The sequence below is a fragment of the Lepisma saccharinum genome, unplaced genomic scaffold (assembly GCF_977018435.1).
Source record: "Lepisma saccharinum unplaced genomic scaffold, izLepSacc3.1 HAP1_SCAFFOLD_800, whole genome shotgun sequence".
Taxonomy (NCBI): domain Eukaryota; kingdom Metazoa; phylum Arthropoda; class Insecta; order Zygentoma; family Lepismatidae; genus Lepisma; species Lepisma saccharinum.
This window is the reverse complement of record NW_028143463.1, coordinates 33,421-55,479: the sequence shown is the minus strand read 5'-3', so window position 1 is coordinate 55,479 and position 22,059 is coordinate 33,421. Positions and strand designations below refer to the sequence as shown.

Here is a 22,059-nt window from a genome sequence, read left to right as displayed (position 1 = left end):
ACAGTATTTTCATCTTAAAAACAAGTTTGTTTCAAACATACAGTAGGTGCTATATGTTTCATCTCTCAAAGTATGTGAATATGAATAGCAATTGAATAAGGTTTATAAATAAACAATATTAATAAGATTAACACAACCACCAAGTTTGTGGAACACAAAGGTGTCTCTTAGGAGAAGATACCTGACCTGACTACCTCACGTGTACATTTCCTTAGGGATTCCAGGTCTGCACTTATACATGTCATTCTGCTCTTAAGAACAATCAAACAAATCCTTTAAATCAAGAAACATGAACATTTATTACAATTAAAAAAAAATACTACACGCAATTTTAAAACATGATAAAAATGTATTCCTCTTCCAAAGATATCTTTGTCAAGTTGTACCAGGAGTATGGTTTGGTGTGAGTGCAATTCTTCATGAATCCAATACTGAAATAAAAAGTTCAAAAAATTTAAAATCGAAACCACATAAATACATTACATGTATTTTTTCTTAGAAAATGTCAACTTACGGCATGTAGTCATGGACACTGCTGGGTTATAACAATTCCATTAACTTTCAATGGAATCGTTACAACCCAGAAGTGTCCATGACTGTACAAACATACACACTTGAAGGTTCTATACAGTATATTATCTATTCAATGAATCAATATGTACAATAATTTTGTTGACCTTGGATTCAGAGTTTGAGTTGAGTTACTTGTCTTTAGAGTGAAATATACAGCAGAGGGAAAGAAACAATACAGGAGGTATGTTGAAATCAAGAACAACATATGTTTGCGATTGCTGTAACTGCTTCATCATACTGATATTGTACGAATGCAGTAGACGTTACTTCATGTGAATCCTTATATATAGGGACATTGAATTTTCGCGATACGCGAAATGTGGAAAAAAGATGCAATTTTGAACATTCTGCACGTAACTACACCCCCAATGATGAAATATGCATGAGTTTTATTCGCGAAGTAATGCGAAATGTGTGCTTTCACACGAAATGAACGCTTTTTCGTGAAATAACCGTGAAATATCATCAAAATAAGTAGAAAACACACAAAAACCGGCAATCGAGGTTGTGTGCGCAAACTGTCGATTTGTAACGAAACTTTTGCTTAAAGTTTCCTACCACTTGCAGCTGAAGAACATTTTATCTTCGATCACATCAGGAAGACGCTGCAAATTGGGATTTCCCATGCACATAATCTCAGTTCGAAAACTTCGTTCCCTGTCAAGCTGCATTTCTTTCTTCCCCTGAATGTCTACTCAACTTCCAGTTTCATTGAACTTGCTAGCTGTAGCAGCGATAAGATTAGTCTGTCAAGGGAACCAATCGTGTCATTTTTCAGTCATGAATGAATTTTGTTTGTCATCATGTGATTTTCAACATGTGTTTGTGTATGTGCAGTAGTGATTATTTTATTTGTTGGACAGCAAGGATATCCTTTAAATACATACAATGAATAAAACACTTGAGATATGCAATTAAGAAATGAAGTGATTTTGTGTTGATGTTTTCTTTTTGGTTGGACAGCTAAGTACTTGTGTATGTGTACAGTATATAAAAATGAAGTAGTTTATCAATTTATAGCTCTCTTGTATGTTTCCTCTCATGATGAAAAAGTGTGTGCAAATTTTTTTTTCACCGCTGGTATATACCGCTGATCTAACATTTTATTTACCGCTCTCCTCAGTTTTTATTTACCATAAATTTGTCTCCCTACTTATATATGACGAATACACATGATTGTATACACACAATAACAAATACAACTAAATTTAAACTAAAAACAAAAAGATTAAAAATCAGCAACTTACGTGTGTGAGTATGAGATTTTTCGTACTACGTTTCGGAGGTTACACTACCTCCTTCTTCAGGTTGAAATGATGTTATTCAGACACCTAACATGGTGCCTCGTCGTGAAAGTAAAGGTTAAGGATTTAGGTTAAAATGTTGTATGAAGGACACTTTCTAAAAAAGAAAAGAATGTAAATTACACATCTAAAACCGCGCAATCCCATAAAAACAAAAGAACGTCCAAGGTTGAAGTCGGTGAACTGCCGACCAATGCTCGGGGTATGCGAATGCAAGGTGTCAGCCCGTAGCTGGAGAAAGAAAACTTCTCCTCCTCAGTCCTTCCGAACTGGGGCTCGGGAGTCACCAATCCAAGGTGAAATCGACTTCCACCTCGGCGGCTTTCCTAACCTCAGGAGTTACACGGAAGCCCATCTCGTCCCTATTCACTGTGGCTTTGTCCCATTTTTTAAAGAAATTAACCCAGCCGTCTTCTAAATTCCCATCGTCCCTATTAAGTTTGTTCCAATTTTTCGCGCATATATAGGCAGCTTCGTATACATTTCTGTCCAATTTATTGTTAACCTCCCTAATAACCTCCCTTTTAGCAATCTTATGTCGGTTAACCAATATGTGTTCAGATAATCCTGTTTTGGGTATGCCCTCCTTTACGTCCTTATCATGCTCTCCCCACCTAGTTTGCATATTCCTCCCGGTCTGTCCCACATATTCCTTTCCGCATTCACACACTATCCTATATACTCCTTTCCGCTCTTCAGGGTTATTGCGCCCATCCCCCCTCCCTTTCTTATAAGAGGTAAAATGTTTTTCAATACTCCGGGGTGCTCTTATCCCACATTTAATCCCGTAACCCCTCACGGACTTTTCAATTTTCTCGGAGACACCCTTAAAGTATGGGATCCCGACAAAACATATGTTCTTTTCACCGTTTCCTACCTCAGTTTTTTCCCCCTCTTTGCCATTTTGCGATGCTTCCTGCCTAACAATCTTTTTTGCTTTCCTAGCTACTTTTTCCAGGTCGCGGATAGTATACCCATTCTTTACCCCTACTTTCCTTATCCATTCTTCTTCTTTCTCTTTCTCTTTTTCGTCGTTACATAGTCTTTCGGCGCGAATGAAAAAGTTAAGAAAAACATTAAATTTAGTCCTATCCGAATGTTGGGACCTCTTATGGAGGTACAGCTCTCCAGCCAACGGTTTATGAAAGACCCCGGTTACGATCCGTTGTCCGGTTTTTGTAAGGCACAAGTCAAGAAAGTGGATCTTTCCGTTGGCCATATCTTCTCTAGTAAATCCAATTCTGGGGTCCTGCCTCCCCAATTGGTCGAAAATGCTGTCAAGTTTGATTTCATTCCCTATGATGAGGATGTCATCCACGTACCTCCCATAATATTTTACTCCCCCCCCCCCTACATGTTCCATAGCGGCCTTTTCGACGTAGTGCATGAAGATGTTGGCCACAAGGCCCGAGATGGGATTGCCCATGGCCAACCCTTCTTTTTGTCGGAAGATTTTATCGTTAACATAGAAGTAATTGTACCCCGTAATGAGAAAAAACCATCGGACATACTCCCAGGCGACCAAGATTTCGACGTTTTGGTCAATTAGCCATCTATACAAACAATCTCCAGCTTTGTCCCGGGGGACACTGGGGTACAGATTAATAACGTCGAAACTACAGATTACGTCCCGTTCATCTATGGTGAGTTTCTCAATAGTTTCTTTGACCATGAGAGAGTTTTTGACGCTATACGGGGTGTCCATATTCATTTTTCCCATCCTCTTAATCATCTCTTTAGCTAAGCCATATCCCGGATGGGCATACATGGGGATAATGGGTCTGAGGGGTATCCCTTCCTTATGGGTCTTAGGTATCCCAAAGGCCGTAGGAATATTCCCTTCCTTAACCCCCTTAAGTAATTTCTTTTTTTCCGCGCTTCCCAAGGTAAAACTGGTTTCAATGCCTTTCCTGATTTCTCGTTTGATTTTACTAATGGGGTTAACTTTAATTTCCTCGTAGTCATTACTTCTAAAGCTATCTTCCAACTTACTATGGTATTCCTCTTTCCCGATAATAACCATCTTGTTTTCTTTGTCCGATCTAACCAGATACACGTCACTTTGTTTAACCCATTTTTTCACATTACGAAGACTCCCCCTGAGCTTACTTTCCGTTTTCCCCTTTGGAGCCCTATGATTGGTAATGGGTGGGCCTTGTTCCCTTATGCTTAGGTGCATTTGTTCATCTATAATGTTACGAATTTTTACCCTGACATTGGATTTATCTTCTTTTTCGTCTAATTTTCCTACTATTTTCTCCGCCGCAATGACGAATTCCTCTTTTTCGAAGTTTTCATCCCTAATGGCAAACTTGTGCCCCATTTTCATAATCTCCGCTAAGGCTTTGGGGGGTTGAAGTTTTGTTAGATTTAAAATATTGGTTTTATTTTCATCCCCTTTTCTGTGCCTATTCTCTCCCTCCTTAACCCCTTCGTTAATTCCCAATTTATTTAATTTTCTCCTAATTGTTTCGATATCTCTTATTTTCGCCTGTTCGACCGTTCTAGAATGACGCTCCTCAATGCGCCCCCATGTTACCTGGTCTAATCGTCCTCCTATTTCCAAATGTAACCGGTAACATTCAGAGTTGAGCCTATCCACCTGTGCATACGCCTCCCTTATGCATTTCCCCAGCATTTTAAACTGCATCTCCCTCTTTTGATCCAGCCCTTTAAAACTAAGGGGTTGGTACCCCCACTTTAAAAAACTCGGTAAAAAACCCCTCTTCCTACAATGTTTAAGGAAACCTATCCTAATTAGGGTCCTATTAAGCTTAATCCTTAACTTTTCAAATTTGCGCACTTTCCTCCCCGTATCGGAGATCAATAACATGCTGATAATGTGCGAATTACTCACAAATAAATATAAACTAAAAACAAAAAGATTAAAAATCAGCAACTTACGTGTGTGAGTATGAGATTTTTCGTACTACGTTTCGGAGGTTACACTACCTCCTTCTTCAGGTTGAAATGATGTTATTCAGACACCTAACATGGTGCCTCGTCGTGAAAGTAAAGGTTAAGGATTTAGGTTAAAATGTTGTATGAAGGACACTTTCTAAAAAAGAAAAGAATGTAAATTACACATCTAAAACCGCGCAATCCCATCTGAATAACATCATTTCAACCTGAAGAAGGAGGTAGTGTAACCTCCGAAACGTAGTACGAAAAATCTCATACTCACACACCAGGCACGTATCCAGGAATTCCTTTCGGGGGGGGCTCAACACCATTTTTTAAAGGGTATAGTAAGAATCTCACAATTGTATATTTTAGACCAGTTGTGGCAATTAGGTTCCAAAACGGGGGGGGGGGGGGGGGGGCAGAGGGCGGTGCAAGGAAAGTTTACTTTCTCTTGGTAGACAAGGCTTAACTTTAACAGGCCATAATGTTGAGGCAAAAAAATGGGGAGCAACTATCCCTTAAATCGTCGCCACTGTAAGGCTGTCATTTTAATCAGAACGTGAAATCGGAACATTTTTTACCACTAGACTCCTCTGTTTCCATGCATTAACATTGCGTGCCGGAACCAACTCAGTATGTGTGTTTAATTTCTTCTCATCAGGCATAAAAACATCTATGTTGTCTTTCCGTATTTTTACGAAGCTGTTACACATGCACGGGATGGACAATCCACTCGACAACGCGAGATTCAAATTGTGGGCTGCGAACTGGACGAAGACAGCTCTCGAATATTTCTCTCTGATTCGAGCCTGAATACCACTAACGTGTCTTGTCCTTCCATTTTTGCGGCTCTTATAAAAGCCGAAACCCACCAAATTGTTCAGATTCAGGCCTTAGCACTCACAAGTGTTCAAAAATGCCTGTCACAGCTTCCGCTGTCTTGTCATATATCGGCACGAAACAATTAATGCACAGTGAAAACCCTTCCGTTCCCAACACATCTAATATTTCGTCTCCCAGTATGATCAAATGCTTACTCATTTATCTCCAGTGACGTGCCCAAGGGAGGGTTGGTGAGGGCATAACCCCATTTGACCCAGTATTCCTTATTTTTTTAAAAAACATAAAAGAACGTCAAAGACAGGAAGAAATGACAAAATCAGGACTGACCACCAAAAATAGTAGGTATGCGTAACCCCTCTCCCTTCCGAAAATCCTGGGCACGCCACTCTTTATCTGGGACACATTTTTAAAAATCAACTCACCAGAAGTTTTTATCATTCCGAATTGGAGATTGAAGTAAGATGCGTTCTTCCTGCAGGTTTGGATATGATCCTTTAGGGTGCTGTCGTCTGTCTGCCTTCACACCTAACCTTAACAAGACCCTAATTTTCCATCCTTGTGACTTGGATTTTCAAGACTTAGGAAGGTTTCAGACCGAAGGACACGCGATACATGTCGATTGAAATGGGCCAATCAACAGCAACGTTTCGCACCGTAGCGACACAAAAGGCCGCACAAACCTAATTTCAACTTGTGAAATCCTCAGGCGACATGGTGTGAAATCTTCCTTATTAGGCCACTGTCATTGTCACCTCGACGTAGTAGCTCTTATTAACCACAGAAGAAAAAAAATATCCTCAACCGGTGATAATGCACCTCAGTTTTCTTCTCTCTCCTATATTTTCTGTGCTTGTTCACTATACAGGCAACACCTTACGATTTAATATACACAGGACATGTACTATGTAGACATTTTAACGAAAAATCTGTTGAAGTCAAGGATGGCTAGGTGGTAGAGCCCTGATTTGGGTTCTGGTAGAGCCTGCAATTTCCGCCTAAAATGTCTACATATGCAACATCTTCTTGCTTTCTCTTCTCGACATTCATAAAAATTTCGGCTGTCTCTTTATGGTAGTTAAGTGTTTGAATGTGTTTCGAACCCAGTAAGCTTAAACGAAGTATTTTTATATACTATGAAATTCTCGGACTGCATATACGAAATTTAGTTCTGGCAAAACTAAATCATCACTCAAAAACTTTGATTTTCAGTTGATCTATGCAGCTTATTTCTGTTTTAATAAACCACTCCAATATCCGGTACTGCTGAAATATTCATGAAAGAGAGAGAGAGAGAGAAAGAGAGAGAGAGAGAGAAGAGAGAGAGAGAGAAGAGAGAGAGAGAGAGAGAGGCCTTGCTCTTCGGCCCTTGACCAGAACTAGCACTATAATGAGGCCCCGGAAGTTCTGCTGTTGTCAATGTCTTAATTCTCGAAGCACTATTTAAAGCAACCAGAGGACGCTGACTGATCACTAATCGACTGTATGAATTGTCACACTTACCTCTGAAATCTCATTAACCGATTCTTTGTACAGATCAACCGAAAAATTGAATCCGCGTATTTATATCCTCATTATATTCTAGAACGTTCCGCAGATATAACGATAAGTTAATATTGCCAGTAGTTGACTACTTCTCTCATTCAAGAATGTGCCCTCTCCCACCTTCCAGAGATTAGAAATTACAACGAATCGCCCTGTGTGTGGCGCTACCTTTGCTGTGCAGCTTCCAAATGCTGATAAGTCTCTACATAGTGCGCTACGACAACACCGAAAGCGCAAGAAAAGCTTACGTGCAATATTATCAACAACAGGGTTATAGAACATTCTCAGTCTTGTCTCGATAATTGTCTATCTCCTGAAATCATCGTCACATTATTCGAAAAGCCAAAAACCTAATTTTATCTAGTGTAAAATAAAAAAATCCTGGGAGGGGGCTCGAGCCACCTCAACCCCACCTTGGATACGTGCTATTAACAATAACAGGGTTATAGAACATTCTCCGTCTTGTCTCGATAATTATTTCTCCCAAATTATCATCACATTATTCATGAAGCCAAAATCCTAATACTATCTAGTGTAAACAGAAAAATTTCCTGAAGGGGGGCTCGAGCCACCTCAACCCCACCTTGGATACGTGCTATTGACAATAATAGGGTTATAGAACACTCTCCGTCTTGTCTCGATAATTATTTCTCTCAGATTTATAAATTTATTATCTTCACATTATTCAAGACGCCAAAAATCTAATTTTATCTAGTGTAAAATGAAAAATTTCCCGAGAGGGGGGGGGGGGCTCGAGCCACCTCATCCCCACCTTCGATACGTGCTATTAACAATAACAGGAGTATAAAACATTCTCCGTATTGCCTCGATAATTATTTCTCTCCTTAAATTATTTTCACATTATTGAAGAAGCCAAAAACCTAATTTTATCTAACGTTAACTGAAAAATTTCCTGGGGAGAGGGTCGAACCCCCTGTGCCCCTTCTTGGATACGTGCTATTATCAATAAAAGGGTTACGGAACATTCTCCGTCTTGCCTCGATAATTATTTCTCTCCTTAAATTATTGTCACATTACTTTATTTCACACCACAATAAACAAAAAGAACTCATTTTATCTAGTGTAAACCTAAAACTTTCGGGGGGGGCTCGAGCCCCCTAAGCCCCCCCTCTGGATACGTGCCTGTCACACACGTAAGTTGCTGATTTTTAATCTTTTTGTTTTTAGTTTATATTTATTTGTGAGTAATTCGCACATTATCAGCATGTTACAACTAAATTGTGTTCGCGCAACACACATGCACGTCTTAGTTGAATGTTTGACTGCAGCCGAATGAGAGTCTTGAGGCAGTGTTGCCAACTGTACACGCTGCTTCACTGGCATGCTGTAAGTCTCACTAAAACCTGAACAGCATAAAAACACAATATCATCATCATGGCAAGAAATACACTAAAATGAAAGTAATACTTTTGATTGATTGATTTAGTTTATTTTACTTGGCGTTTCGTGCCTCTTGGCTAATTTGCAAAGATGGGGATGAGTGATGAAATTGATGAATGGACATTCACAAACAACCAAGCCCGAGTGGGATTCAAACCTGGGACCCTTGGCATCGCAGTGCGATGTGCTAACCACTCGGCCACAGGGTTCGGTAGTAATAATTTTGGTAATACTTATGCACAATAATAAAAAGATCTCTAAGAGTGGGCATGTTTCGGTGTTGAGGGCCTACATCCTTGTCTGGGTGATTACTACAATGCAAAAATGTAATATAAGAATATACATTGATTAAATGTAAGCTTAATGGATATGGATTGAATATAAAAATATAAATTCCATTTAAATCTTTGTCTACAATAACAGAAGAAAGGAATTAGCTTCTACAAATGTCGATAAAGCCCTCAACACAAACTGAGCCTCATTTAATTTTATACAAAAAATAATCTAAATGACCTGCCATTACTTTGCCCATCCTCACATAAAAAATCCTTCCATATTTACTTCAAAAGTGCCATCAACAGATGAAATATCAGAGCACTTTTGACAAATTTTTCACACATCAAAGGTGGATGACATTGGTTAGAAATTGCCATCACACCATGCTTTGAGATATTTTTCAAATTCTTCAAAAGACCCAAATTCGGCTTCACTTTTGAAACCACTACCACCATCCAAGCGAAAGTCCTTCATTCTACTTTTACATTGTTGGGAATTGTAGATCTTTACTTTAAACTGTCTGCTACAAAGAAACATATCTGAGAGTTCTTTCATTATTTTTAATATCCTTGCAGGCAGCTTTAACAGAGAATTTAGAGCCATATAGAAATACAGCTTGCAACAAATATGGAAGGGAGACATCAACTTGATTAAACATAAAGACTTCCAGAAATAACAGAAGGAAGCAAGAAATGTTACACAGAAAAGGAAGACAGGATAAAGAAACACCAGAAAAACAAATACTGCATATAGCCACAGGAATAATTGACCAAAAAACACTACTAATAACAGATCTTCACCTTTGTTAATACTATATATGGGATACATACATGAAGAGATGAAATAGCTCCCCCAACCGGGGAGAGAAAAACAGGGGAATCTAATATCCAGTAAAGCACAATCCAATAAGCATATACACTTACATGCAATAATAACATAAAAGTACACTCATGGAAACATATTACTTAACCCTACACCTTGTAGCTGGCCAGCAAATAATTATTACAATATACAAAAACCAGTAATGGTCAATCCGACCACTACAGCTTCCAACGTTTCAAGCATATACATTGCTCTCATCATCAGGGAATATATAATTATTTTCGTGTAGTTTACGGTTATTACAAGCATAAGAAAACAGTTTTTCTTTGTGACGTTTCAGGAGAACACACGCTCCTTTCATCAGACATTTATTTTCATTTTGAAAATATAATAAGGGAATATAGAAATGGAGGCCAGTGTAGGGTAATCCAAGAACACTTGTTTGAATCACATCGCAAGGAAAGCTACAATTCCTAGATATCCACATCGATGCCAAAGCTCTTAGTGATTCCCAAGATACCAATGCTTCAAAATTGTATCAATTAAAGGCTGTTCAAAATGTTGATCAATATAAGTGGGTTTAGTTCTCCACTCCAATTACAAGCACCAGTTTATCAGAGTTTTGTCTAAAATTATTGAAGAATTACATCAGGCTTTCAAGTAATCACAAAGTACAGTTTTCACACAGACTATTGGTGCAGATTAAAGTTCATAATTTTCAAGATAATGCCATAAGTGTTACATGGCATTCTTGCAGAAAACCATGCAAGACCAAATGTTGGAAAAGTATCGGCCAGTATTAGTGAATAAAATACATTATGATACTGATACCACTGGTATCAGTCGATACCGATACATTAGCATTGGGATTGGCTCAGCCTTACTTATTACTTAGCTATAGTTGTTTAGATTGGTGACACTGGTAAAAAGGTAGGCTCCATCCGGATATCCTCCACCCTCGATATCTACCACATTTCAAATATTTTCGTCCAAAATGAAGTTTCTTAAGAAGGGGTGTTTTTAACTGGCACAGAAGGATATTTTTAGAGATCTACGTGCTACGAAACTTACATTTTCTTAAATATTAAAATTCCTTACCTACGTAACGTCATTACGGTTTTTCAGGTCTTCCATCATGTATTCAGTCACAGGCGCACGTCTACACATTTTCTTTTTCTTCCTATGACTGACTTGTGGAATGGGATAATATGCGATATTTAATTTTTTGGTACCTTGAGTGAATTGTCGAAAAATAGAGTTGGGCAGGTTCTAACACGCCTTTAAAGGGACACTATAGAAAAAGGTGGGGCCGGTAGGTCTATTACCCCAGGGGCGGAGCCCGGAATCGGTGGTCAATTTTTATGATTTAGGCCTGAAAAAGCGACTGTTATATATCCATCGGTACGGGTGCCTGCTAAAAATTCACTACCGAAATCGAAGGTGGAGGATTTCCGGATGGACCCAAAAGGTATATATGGAGTAAAATAATATGGAATACTGTTGACTTTTGGTCACACATGCAACTACTATGGAAGTTGTGCAAAGTGATCTGAATACGAAGAGCAGAAAATTCAATAAAATATATAAAATTCAAACTATGGATGTTGAGACTTACCATATGAGTTTATTCTTGACACACGGTAATGTTCTGTGAAGATGGAAATACCTTATCCGAACTTAAAGTTGTCTACTGCATGCGGGAGAACACCTGTAAATTATGAAACTTGCATAAGCATTGGTGACATAGATTTATTCAAGTGGTAAGACATACACATTTGTATGACAATTTTCATCCATCTTGGCAAACTTTGTATGTGTAATAAACAAAAGATGAAAATCTAACAGCATTTCATGAAGAAAAACTCACAATGCAGAAAATTGTAAAATTCTGGAAAATATTACGTAATTTATTGCTTTATTGTGATTTAGAAAAATTTCTTCACATGACATAATTTGCAATAGCAACTACGTACATCTCATTGCACAATAAAAAAAAATCCTCATTTGCATTAAGTAGAACCTTGTACTTACAGCCATTGTAAATTTACAAACTGACAATGGTTCATATAGTGTCTAGAACAGTGGTTTCCAACTTCAAAAGGTCCGAGGGCCAAAATTATATCCAGCAGTTGATTGGCGGGCCGCATTTTGGGGGATGGATTAAAAATTACAAAAATTGTAAGTACTGAACTAAGAAAGTAGTACTTACTTTTGCACGACCTAAATTTCTAAAATGAGGCATTAAAAACAATGGAATCACAAATCAAAATTGTATAATTACAATTTATTTCACAAAAACCTAATACTTATGGATGAATTGAAAGAAATGAAAAACACACCATACAAATAAGAATCCTTCATAGTAAGTGTTCAATGTGAAAATTGAGGCCGATCTGCTTCTTTTATTAAAGTTGGAATGTCCACTTCAATATCTGTATTTGAAAGTCTCAGAAGGTGAAGCAGTGAAGAATCTACCAATCGACTTCTGTAGCGGTTCTTGATGAACTTCATTGAAGAAAAAAACACTTTCACACGTGTATGTGCTGCCGAACATCCATGTCATTCTTTGTCCAAAACTACGAAGGTTTGGAAAGCGCTCGTTTGAAAGATATTTGAAAAACTCTGGCCCCTTTTCTTGGCTAGTTTGAAGGAACACATCGCCTTGCAAATCACACAATTCAAGTTGGAGAAAAGCTTCTTGTTCTTCTATGTTATCGCCAAGAGGATTGCTTAATAGCTGGATGATGCTTGAAGTTCTTCAAAATATTTAATCTGTAGTCAAACTAATCCATTATTTCTTTAATATTTGCACTGAATTAAAAAATGTCAAGTGTTTCTTCATCATCTGCTAGCCGCCAACAGCTTGGAAAATGGACCAGGTTATTCCTCTCCAAAGTAACGTTGAAAATCTTCAGTTTATTACGAAACCCATTTATGTTTCCCATTAAATCTGACACCAGCTGGTTTCTTTCCTGCAGTTTCAAGTTCAGTTCGTTCAGATGACCTGTGATATCTGTTATAAACGCCAGTTGTTTAAGGAAGTCCATACTCTGAAACTGTTCCTTCAGTAAAAATAGAACGTATTTTAATAAAAATACATAAAATTAATGTATTTTGCAAACTGGCTTCGCGGGCAGCAAGAAAAGGCATCACGGGCCGCATGCGGCCCGCGGGCCATCAGTTGGAAACCCCTGGTCTAGAAGAATAAATACTCAAAGCAAATTCTACATAATTGAAAAAGATAAGTACATTAGTTTATACAAAATTTATTTTCCGAACTGTCACATAGGGCCTCCCCGATGGCACAGTGGTAGCATCGTCGCTTTGTAATCAAAGGGTTCGATACCTGGTGGAGGCACATAGTGGTTCGGATCCCACTTTAAACTGTAGGTCAAGTCCCGATTAGCCTTACTGTACTTAAAATGGACTAAAAACACCAATCAATCAATCAAACTGCCATATAAGGCAACAGATCACTATTTCAAAGCATTTACCTGAATCAGTTAATTGTTATACTATTGATTCTGGCAACTAGACTAGATATGGGACAAAATAAAATTTGAAGGAACATAGAAACAAGCAATCAAAGCTTTAACTAATTTTTTCTCTCAACAATAACAACCAAGACAAACTCCCCTTCAGTGACACTGACATTAACTCTAAAATCCTCCATGAGACAGTTTTGAATTATATTAATGATTAATTAAAAGTTTAGTAGAAATTATTGAAGATGAGAATTGTGCACACACACTTCACAGAAAATAATGCTGAACAATTCTATATTGAGCACCCAGCTGTGTTTAAATTCACTTATTTCCTCCTCCCAGAAATTTTACTCACGGGCAAGTCGAGGCCTACACTTTCTGTATAGTTTAGTCTTGCAGTTGTTATCATGGCTACAGAATTGGGTGAAGCAAATCGTCTAATAAGCAAATGATAAAAATGTTCAACATCGGTAAAACTCAAGTGTACAATACTGTACAGAAGAAAACTTACATTATGAAGCTGTGGGAAAACTGTGCTAATGGAAAATTAAAAATAAAACCCAAGAAAAAAAGACGAACATAATGAAATAGTGTGAGAGTGGTTTGTCTCTGCAAGAGGAAAAAAATCACCACAAACTGGGTCCCATGTTACAGTAATATGCTAAAAATGCCACTCAAAAAATGGGTAAGACTGAATTCAAAGCATGTAATGGAGGGTTGGACATGTTTTGCAAAAAACAGACCATTATTGAACAGCATTAATTTGCCTTACAGCAGAATAATTTGGATATGCTCAGTGTGGTTTCTCAGGCTAAAAGCATTTGCGGAAAGTCAAGCAGCTAAGAATCTAAACTGTGTGCAGAAAATCCTGTTTCGCTACTGGTAAAAAAAAATTGTTGTGTCCTATTCAGTGCAATGTTAGCATATGCGAATAAATACTGTATGGGAGTACAGCACTTATTTAATGTAATTTAAGTTTTTATACATAAGTATACTGGTCCCTTCTGATTCAGTTTAAGGTGTGTTCCACTGTATTTTCAATAAGTAAGGCTTAAGGCAGCCGAACACAAAGAATAGTTTCACCACTATATTTTCATAAAACACCAACACATATGAAGTCCAAATATACATGAAATTGCAACTGCCATCAAGCTGAACCCTCAATATGAAATAAAAAGTTAAAAATTACAAACCCCATGAAATCAAATTAATTTGCAAACATAAAACTATTAGATGTCATGGTAAAAATCATTCCTAAAAATAAAACCTGACAGTACTTCAGGGTCTTGAGAGGTTCATTAGGTCCAGTTTATTTGCTTTACTTTACTTCACTTCTTGTGTCACTTGTGAAGATGGGGATGAGTGATGATTTGATGAATGGACAATGACAAACATCCATGCCTAGGTCAGGATTCGAACCCGGAATCCCTGGCATCATAGCGCGATGTGCTAACCACTCAGCCATGAGGGCCGGTCCATTAGATTTATAAATTTAATTTCTCTGTGCTATTACTCTCCATGATTATACCATGATTTATTTATTAATATTTAATTTGAAAGGTGCATATCAATTACAGCAAAAATATATTTTTCAGGTGTTTTTGGTATTTTCACGAGGTGGTAAAAGCTAGCTTTTGACCTATTTTCACCAGATTTTAAACAGCATGTGTATGATCTGCAACCTGGCCTAGCCTGCTGCACGTATGTGTGTGAAATATACGGCAGTGTGTATTTATTTTCGTGCAAGAGAGACATACTTTTTTTCTGCATGCCATGGAGTTGGAAAACTACCATAAGGTGTTCTCATGTGGACTGGTGCTGCTAATATGTCACATGACATAAGTATGAAAGGGTATGATGTTCTTAATGCTTTCATTGCTAGGTTAGGCACGTTAGGTTTATGGTTATTAGCATTAAAATTATTTTGGTAAATACTTCCAAACACCTAATCATGTAATTTCTGCTATTCTCACTACCTGGTGACAGTAGTAGTCACTCCCTTTTTTTAATTTCAAATAACTTCTTAGCAGTAAGTTCATCAGCACTGGCAATGAATTATAATAAAATAAGATGAAAGACAATGATTCAGGTTATTACTTAATTTTCCTGGTGAAAATAGCCACATAAACTGTGCTCAGCACCTGGTAAAATAAGTCCTACATGCTATTCTCACCACCTGGTGAAAATACTTGTGGAAAAAAATACAAGGCTGTGTGTAAGTGGTCTAGGGTTCGAGGTAAGTGGGTCATACATACTCTCAGTAGCTTCTTATCTCCTTCCACAGTCCCACAGGTGATATTTGGTTTGCGTTTATGTGTCCGCAGGAAAGGTTGTACTTGTGTCACTGTTACCCACTGCAAAAATTTACGTTTGTGCAAGTATACAGTGCTGGACATATGGAAATTAATTAATTATTACCTATTTCATACAAAAGTGCACTATATTTCTTTCATTATTATATTACTATTCAAAAAACCTTCATTCATTCTTTGTTTGGCTAGACTCTACTTTACGTCCTTATTGCCTTTTGGTGGTAACCAATGGGAGTTAACAACACTGCAGGCTCGTCTTTGTGTCCACATTGTGAATGTGTGTGCTTTGCTCGTTTGTGTGTGTATGGTGTATGAAGAACAGGTTCCAAAAACTTGTAGATAGTGAAATACGTTTATCCCCAGTAATAATGAAGTGCATCGTTCAAAACCGTGCTTACTCTTCGGGTAAATACCTTTTTCTTTTTACACTTTCTGTTCACGATAGCCCCACTAACCATTCACGGGTAGCCCCACAAACCATTCACGTTAGCCTCAAAAACCATGCATGAGAGGTACCAGTTAGATATAGTGAAAACACATTTAACTCATTTATTTCCGAATTATTTACATTTGTACTTACCTTATATGCATAGTGGAACATTTTTCAACTTGGGATTATGTTTTTTCATTGAAAAAAGCGTAATTTTTCACATTACAAGTATTTATTGATCGTTGCTAATTTGCTTTCGTTACACACAATATGGCACGCAAATCTTGACTCACGTTGTCTATCGTCAGCTGATATTAAGTGTTCCCAAACTTATGAACTGAAAAATGCCACACAAACTATTCACAAAAGGTTTTTAACCGAAAATTGATCCACAAACCATTCACGGAAGGTTAGGTTCAGTTAGGTTAGGCAAACAGAAAATTAAATTGGGAAAAAAACCGCTCACACATCATTTTGTACTACACTAACACTAAATGATGGTTTTTAGTCTAAAATTGATCCACAAACCATTCACGGAAGGTTAGGTTAGGCAAACATAGAAAATTAAATTGGAAAAAAAAACCGCTCACACGTCATCTTGTAAAACTACCGTATGGTTGCTACACTGACAGGGGGGGTTACATATTCGAACGCACGGAACATTTGATTCATGTAGTCGACGGTAATGGTGGCACGAGCTATCGCGCAACGGAGATACATTAATGTCCAAAATGACATTATTTACCGGCCGAATAAGTTGCACGAATGGAAAAAACACTATTCCCAGCTTCCAAAAGTCCACATGAACTCAATTCCGTAAGTACTTTCCCCGTCTTTTCTCCTGTAGAAATGAAGAAATCTGTCCGAAGGATAGTAAACTAGTACTAGTGGTACTAATTTACTATCCTTCGGACACATTTATTTATTTTTACAGAAGAAACTACTTACCGTAATTAGTTCCTGTAGTATTGTCGAACATCAGGAAGGTGTTTTGTGTGATTTGGGAATGTTTCAGAGCTGAAATTCATGTTGTTCGTTGAAAATTAATTCTCCGACGGAGATAGCGTTTGGCGCGTACATCTGCGTATACCATGAAGTTCGTACACCTTCATACACCATCACCTTCATACACCGTCGTGACTATCATGACGTGTCGTGATTGTGTTTTGTTGGTATCCAGTGTTTCGAACTCCCTGCGTTTGCGACGAGAGTTAGAACTGTGGATCGAGGGTTTGGAGAATGAGTTGTAAAGTTTGTGCCGGGTGTGGACAAACCATTGGCGCTAGCCCCACGAACCATTGGCGCGTGGACAGGTTTGTAGGGCCACGCAAAGGTTTCAATAGTTAAAAAGATAGCCCCACGAACCATTGGCGCTAGCCCCACAAACCATTGGCGCGTGGATAGGTTAGTAGGCCACGCAAAGGTTTCAATAGTGAAAAACATAGCCCCACGAACCATTGGCGCTAGCCCCACGAACCATTGGCGCTAGCCCCACAAACCATTGGCGCGTGGATAGGTTAGTAGGCCACGCAAAGGTTTCAATAGTGAAATGAAAAAGATAGCCCCACGAACCATTGGCGCTAGCCCCACAAACCATTGGCGCGTGGATAGGTTAGTAGGCCACGCAAAGGTTTCAATAGTGAAAAAGATAGCCCCACGAACCATTGGCGCTAGCCCCACGAACCATTGGCGCTAGCCCCACAAACCATTGGCGCGTGGATAGGTTAGTAGGCCACGCAAAGGTTTCAATAGTTAAAAAGATAGCCCCACGAAACATTGGCGCTAGCCCCACGAACCATTGGCGCTAGCCCCACAAACCATTGGCGCGTGGATAGGTTAGTAGGCCACGCAAAGGTTTCAATAGTGAAAAAGATAGCCCCACGAACCATTGGCGCTAGCCCCACGAACCATTGGCGCGTGGATAGGTTAGTAGGCCACGCAAAGGTTTCAATAGTGAAAAAGATAGCCCCACGAACCATTGGCGCTAGCCCCACAAACCATTGGCGCTAGCCCCACGAACCATTGGCGCGTGGATAGGTTAGTAGGGCCACGCAAAGGTTTCAATAGTGAAAAAGATAGCCCCACGAACCATTGGCGCGTGGATAGGTTAGTAGGCCACGCAAAGGTTTCAATAGTGAAAAAGATAGCCCCACGAACCATTGGCGCTAGCCCCACAAACCATTGGCGCTAGCCTCACGAACCATTGGCGCGTGGATAGGTTAGTAGGCCACGCAAAGGTTTCAATAGTGAAAAAGATAGCCCCACGAACCATTGGCGCTAGCCCCACAAACCATTGGCGCTAGCCCCATGAACCATTGGTGCGTGGATAGGTTAGTTGATTAGGTTGGGATACATAGTTAAAATTTGGTGTCAGAACGCGAAAAATAAAGTTAAAAAGAAATAGATTTGATTAAGTTTGTCGTCGGGCTTTTCTTGGGTTCCGAAGGTTGAAACACTGCATAACAATTGAAAATCGAGAAAAAACAAGGCCGATGCGTCATTCCTACGCGTTATTATTTACGAAGGTGTGCACGCCATGTTGTGTGTGAGGCAAACGGAAAGGTAGGAGGAAGAAGTAGTCGTAAGGTGAAAAATTGCTCTTACTTTCATCAAACCAACGTCAATACACGTTCAGGAATGTTCCGCGAAGCAGATACGTAAGTTTGAATGTCAAAAATTTGACAAAAGAGAAGCCGGACGCGCAATTATGTAGGAAGGTGTACTCGCGATATTGTGTCTCAGGCAAGGGAAAACACCTACCAGAAAGACGTTCTGGTAATGTGAAAAATTGCAATTAATTTCATCAAAACAACGTTAATACACCTTCAGGAATGTTCCGCGAAGCAGATACGTAAGTATCAATGTCAAAAATTGACGAAACCAAAAAAATAGAGGTGTCCGAAGGATAGTAAATTTTTCCAAAATAGTTTTCCCTCAAATAAAACAGTCCTCCACCCCACGAACACTTCCAACTCTACACCTAACAAATCTACTCTATAATAAACGGATAATCTCCTAAAAAAAGGGGGGAGAGTTGTTTTTGAGGCAAAGATTCTGATTTGCAGATTTAAATTAAGCCTCAAAAACGCGTGAGTGAGTCAAACAGTTTAGGATAGATGGAATAGTATATCCGCACTGCAATGTACGCTAGAAAATAAAACGTTGACATTATACAAAAATAATAATAGTATTATTCACTTATATTCGAGGTCCAGCAAAGTAAATAAAACTTTGATATAATGCAAACAAGAATAGTATTACTCACATATTTTAGGTCCAGCAAGTATTTTATGTCATTTTTTCCTGATCGTTGATTCTTCGTGTAAATTCCTCTTCTCTAAACAACGTGGAGCTCCAATTCCGAAAAGGACTTCTTTCTTGTTGCTTGTTACCGGCTTTTACCTCAAACAAAACACAGGTGAAGTTCAAAGATTCATTTTCGCTTCCAACAAGAGGCAGTACGTCATTAATGCAAGGCAGCACGTCATTAATGTGTCCACCAATGAACAACGAGTTCGCGTCAACCAATCGGATGGCTTAAAACTGATGTGGCAGCAATCACTACCGTACAAAACACACCACCATTCGGAAATTGTTCCTTGTACATATGTATGAAGTGCATGGTATTATACGTGCATTCTTTGCCAGTAATTTTTCGAAAACAACACGTTACTTACTTGTTTATTTGCAATGTTACATTCACATCAATGGCGACGGAAGTGACTCGAAAAATATTACGTGTGTTATTTTAAAGATTATAAATTACTAGGATTGCGAGAAAGCAACTGATGCATGGTGTACATTTCGTGTATTGTGTTGTTTGGTTGAAGAAATTTGTTACAGCAAACACACATTCATATATTTTGAACACCATTTTAATACAATTTTGTAAGCATCAAACGCATTACTTTAACCTGGGTGCTTAGTCCCGACTCTCAATACGTGAGAACGGAAACGACCATTTCGTTATCACCCCAACTCGTGATTGGAGAGGAAAATCGTAGTCCTGACTGGTCGTTAACGAGTGCCGACTTCGATGGCTTACGAGTTCTCGCTAACGACTGAGAATATAGTCTGTGATGCACTCAAAACAAGTTAGTCGTAGAGGCTACACCCAAAGAACCAATCAGATGGCGAGAATTGAAATCGAGAGTCGTGAAGAATCGATCGATCTTCCTAAAAATCGATTGTGGTTTGTTTACTGTCTTATGAAGTTGCCCAAATGTCGAAATTGATCTTAAATGTAAAACTGCACGGAAAAATAAATAGTGAGTTTATTCGAATAGATAATATTCATGTATGTATGTGAGTGGCACTCCATGCGGATTTTTCGGAAGAAAAAATAAAACAAATCTATGCACTTACCAAATTAGCTAATAACGTCGAGACTTAAAAAAGGAAGAAAAAAGTTGTACAATGTTATGAATGTCCAGCCCAATATTTTTTAAATATGTAATAGTAGTTTTCTTCACTGCATAGAAGGCAGGGAGAGGGAGGGTTGTTTCAAGTTTATTATGAAAAGGTGTGTTTCAAATATGTGGTCCAAGTTCCGATCGTTTAATTCAAAATTAATGGTATTTTTTACACGGCTCGATTTTTTTATCTGTATTAACACATCGTTACCACCCATTCTTTATAGTTTTAGTGATTTCTTGCTGCATCTCGTGTGAAGAACGATTTTTCCCCTCCACACATACCTACATGATTGTTTGGGAGTATATATATATTGCAACATATTGAAGGTTAGGTTTTTCTTGGTAAATAATATTTTACGAAATTTTAATGGCAAAAATACACACATATTCCTAAAATGAATGTTTTGCTTGTCTTTGATACAAATAGCTGATTGGTATCTTACGTTTTAGGTTAAGCAGGTTAGATTTAAGGCTCTTAGAATTAATAAAACATTCCTAAATACTTTCGTTGTAAGGTTGGGTTAGTCAGGTTTAGGGTTCTTAGCATTATAACAATATCTCTAAGTGAACAAAACATCCAGTCTCAAGCACAAAACTCCTTTCGAACCTTGATGAAAATCTGCTAAAACTCCATGTCTTACATAACCGGAAACCAAGAATGATTATTTGCTGCAAATCACAGCTACTCGTGTAAGCTCCTTTAAAAATCGAAGTATCTCTGGTAAATAATACTTTGTGTAGAATTTAACAGTGCTAATTCATTTCTCCAAGCTTCAAATTTACCTTCACATATTGTTTCCAGTATTCCAAACTACTTTCTAATACATCTATAAAATTTGCAAAAATGAAAAAGAAAGAAAAAAGAAAAGAATACCATTCAACATTCGGAACCGTTGCCAACTTCTCTATTAATGGCAGAATATTGATTTTCGGTAGGTAATTGTGGGAGTTTGTGAATGAGGGGTGATTTTCTATGAGCATTGTAGGAATATGTATGCATTTTATCCTATATTTTCCAAATTTTATTTACAAAAAAAAATATTGAAAAATCGAACGAAGACATCAAACATTGGGAAATACAGGAGTTATCCATTGTTGACATAACATTAAAGTGCAAAAGCAACCTTTTGATGTAATTCATTTATGGCACATTCCTGGTAAATCCAGGTTCCTCCCCTCACTAGTTCATAATTTATTGAATGGAGATGGAAGTATACAGAATTTCTTTGCATTACCAATTCAAGTGTGATTTTCCTCGGTGAAATGTACAGAAAACATACCTCAAAAATGACAAAAATATGCTGTCATACAATGAATTTGCTAAAAAATATGCCTTAGGTTTTTTATGCATTTACATGACAAATGACAGCATCATCATAGCGTTCACAGAAGATAGGAAATTTAATTTGGTGTGGAGAAACAAGCTAGGATAAAAACATGACAAAACTCTGAGGCCTGTAAGGGGGAAAAATCTGAAAATATACTTACTGATTTCATAAAGGTGCTTTGTCAAAAATGAAAATTGTTACTTCTGGAAGTTTATGACAGCCACACAATCTTCATTGTGTACCTCAACCTATCTACTTACCATTCAAGTTAACATTTCTGGAGGTGTGAATATCCTTAGCTAGTTATATGCAATAGCTTATGGCAAGTTGTGAATATGCTTAACTAGATGGCACCTCCATTGCAGGAAGAACACAGTAATTGCATGACAAATTGTATGCTGTAACTTATTAATGCCTAACAGAA

The 22,059-nt window shown here is 38.1% G+C and overlaps 1 long non-coding RNA gene across 1 annotated transcript; it reads right to left on the bottom strand.

Moving 5' to 3' along the window:
• Positions 1-294: 294 nt before the first annotated feature.
• On the bottom strand, positions 295-17,092 carry LOC145983330 (uncharacterized). The gene is made up of 3 exons (XR_014441236.1): positions 16,841-17,092; positions 11,281-11,373; positions 295-431 (listed from the first exon to the last, which is right to left on the bottom strand). It is a non-coding gene; the product is annotated as an uncharacterized LOC145983330 (long non-coding RNA).
• Between the last annotated feature and the right edge of the window lie 4,967 nt (positions 17,093-22,059).